This window comes from Ixodes scapularis, unplaced genomic scaffold (genome assembly GCF_016920785.2).
Source record: "Ixodes scapularis isolate PalLabHiFi unplaced genomic scaffold, ASM1692078v2 PGA_scaffold7__128_contigs__length_106722199, whole genome shotgun sequence".
NCBI classification, from domain to species: domain Eukaryota; kingdom Metazoa; phylum Arthropoda; class Arachnida; order Ixodida; family Ixodidae; genus Ixodes; species Ixodes scapularis.
The window spans coordinates 65,722,639-65,726,009 of record NW_024609882.1 but is presented as its reverse complement, the minus strand read 5'-3'; positions in this window follow the sequence as shown (position 1 = coordinate 65,726,009).

Here is a 3,371-nt window from a genome sequence, read left to right as displayed (position 1 = left end):
CATCAGTGATGATGACGATGACGATGCGGATGTCGGTAACGTCATCAGTGATGATGACGATGACGATGCGGATGCCGGTAACGTCATCAGTGACGATGACGATGACGATGTGGATGCCGGTGACGACATCAGTGACGTCACTGATGACGTCATCAGTGATGATGACGATGACGATGCGGATGTCGGTAACGTCATCAGTGATGATGACGATGACGATGCGGATTCCGGTGACGTCATCAGTGGTGATGACGATGACGATGTGGATGCCGGTGGCGTCATCAGTGATGACGATGACGATGTGGATGCCGGTGACGTCATCAGTGATGACGTCATCAGTGATGATGACGATGACGATGTGGTAGCCGGTGACGTCATCAGTGACGATGGCGTCATTGGGGGTCACGCGACATCGGCGGGGGTCACATGACCTCAGGGGAGTCACGTGACCGGGGGGTCACGTGACCTCGGGGGGGTCACGTGCCCCCCCCCTCCCGAGGTCACGTGACCCCGGTGGGGGGCTCGCGCGGTGCATTATGGGACATTTCCCATGATGCACCGCGCGGTTACGCCGACGCCGACGCCGACGGCGACGCCGACGCCGCTCAAGCCGGAAACGGGCCCCTAAGAGCTGCGCTCTAAAAGTTATGTGGCTTCCCGGTGATTGATGGAAGACCCGCTGGCACTGGGGCCAATAGAATTGTATAATCGTCCTGATTGGACAGTCCCTGTGTCAGCGGAGAGTTTTCTCGACTGCGCTGCCGAGGAAACGTTGAGTCTGAAGAAGCCCGTGCGCGGAGCGGGTTATCACCCGCGGTCCGCCGGTCCGTGTAGCTTTGTCGCGAGCGACGAGCAGTTTCTTTGAGCCTCACTGTGCGCGGTGGGCACTTTGCGCCAAGGCGCGGTTTTTTTTTGTATTTCTACTGCCGTGAGCGGACAGTAGAGTCCTGTAACCAAGTTTGCCGGTGTCGTTTTAATATATTTGTTTTTATCAATCGTTGCTCTCAACTTTGAGCGTCTTTCCTCGAGGCTCCGCCACCACCAACGAGTAAGAAGCGACCATCCAGCGCGGCTGTCCACGACCGCCTGGCCCTGGCCTACAACCTCTAGAAAGGACCGGGACAAAACAACCTGACCCTAAGGGAGGGACGTTCTTTACTGGCGCAGTCGACAGGTTCGTGGACATCGTCAGCCGCCTGGAAAGGTTCCAGAGGCCTGGGTTGGTGCGGAAAGCGGGGGTGTCCATCGGAATGAGCCCAGGACCAGCCGAGACAAAGAGGGGTGGTCCACAAGCAGCCTGGTACAGCGAGGCAGGGCTACGAGTGCGCCTGTGTCCGACAGGGGTGAAAGCCAAGAAGCGGGCGTCGCGCGGGGCGGTCGGCGCCGGTGACCTGCGGGTTTGACGGCATCGACGACTACCGTTGGCCTGGGGCCTGCGACGGCGGTGAACGAAAGTCAAGCAGGCAGACGTTGCGTGTGGCGATCAGCGCCCGTGACCTGCAGGTTCGGCGTCATCGACAACTGCCGCGGGCCTGGGGCCTTCAACGGCGACCAAAGAATCAAGCCGGCGGACGTCAGCGGCTGCAATCGACGCCAGTGGCCTGCGGGTTTGGCGACATCCGATGCGACTGCGCGGACTCTACAGCACCGCCAGGTAAGTGGTCGTTTTCCCTTCCGTCGCCGGCTGACACCCGCGCACTTAGCTGCATGGCGAGGTATAACTGGCCTATTAGGGCGAGCCTCAGTGACGGAGGCGACGAATGGTCGGATGGGGAAGCGATTCCGCTGAGCGTTCAGATAGCCCTCGTGAGTAAAAGAACGAAGGAGCTAGAGCTAGAGATACGACTCGCGGAGCTTCGGGCGGAGGAGCGGAGAGCAAGAGCTCGGCCTCTGGAGGAGCACAATGAAGAATCGGAGATTAATGCAGAGGCGGGGACTGCCGTGGAGTCCGAGGCCGATCGCGCTGTCCAGGAACCGGACACTGCCGTGGGTTCCGAGGCCAATCGCGCTCTCCAGGAGTCGAACACTGCCGGTGTTCCGAGGCCCATTGTGCCGTACAGAAGCCGGAGACTGTCATGGGGTCCGAGGGCAACCGCGCTCTCCAGGAACTGGACATTGCCTTGGGGTTCGAGGCCGATTGTGCCGTACAGAAGCCGGAGACTGCCATGGGGTCCGAGGGCGACCGCGCTGTCCAGGAACGGGACACTGCCATGGGGTTTGAGGCCGGTAGCGCAGTCAGGGAGCCAGAGACTGTCGTGGAGTCCGAGGGTGGTCGCGCTGTCCAGGACCTGGACACTGCCGTGGAGTCCGAGGCCGATCGTGCCGTGCAGAAGCCGGGGACTGCCGTGGGTTCCGAGGCCAATCGCGCTGTCCATGAGCCGAACACTGCTGGGGGCTCCGAGGCCAATCGCGCTGTTCAGGAACCGGAGACTGCGGTGGAATCTGAGGCCGACCGCAGTGTCCAGGAACTGGACATTGCCATGGGGTCCGAGGTCGATCGTGCCGTGCAGGGACCAGAGACTGCCGTGAGATTCGAGGCCGATCGGGCCACGCGCGAACGAGGGTTCGCCTGCGTCCGGGCAGCTAGAAGGGAGGAGCTCCCGGAGAATTAGGGGTCTGATCCGGCGCTGGGGAGACTAGCGAATGCCGAGGTCGCGAGGGAAGCTGCTGCAGTTGCTCACATCGCTCAGATTGGACCTCGGTGTCCCCACGACGGGCCTAGTGGGGACGGTGTGACACGGCAGGTGCCACCAAGTGGGCGGCGCGGAGAGGCGCCGGTGTAGGCGCACGAATCGCCGTGGGGCGACCACCTCGGAGCTAAAAAGGAGATGGCGCGCCTGGGGGGCAGAGCTGCTTTAGACCAAGGTAACCGCGAAGCGAGCGCCAAGCACATTTCCGTGGGGAGACCGAACCGTGGACGCCTTCGAGGGGCTAGTGGAAGCTTTGGCGAGCATCACGATCCTCGCGGCACCCGACACTGCTGCTCGAGTATGGGGCGCTTGAACGGTAGCACGGGAGCGTTTTCTCTCGGTTATGCACGTGGTGTCAGTGGGTGTGCATGTGAGAAGGCGATCACTGCCAAAGCAACGTGAACATTTGCATGGAAACATTTTGCCGAACATTACTGTGCCACATTTTTGGCGTGTTGCTCAATTCATTTTGGGATCCGGAAATATTTTATGTAATGTTCTTTTTTTGTTTTTGTTTTTGTTTTGCGCAAGTTACTGGTTGCGACCTGTTAGCTGTAGTGTTTGGCAGAGTTTCGTGTTCGGCAAATCTTTTGTGAACCATGTTTTTTATTGCTGTAATCCTTTTTGCGCGTTTGTTTTCGCCGCAAGTGGGACGGCTTTACAAGAGTACGGCTGATGCTCAGG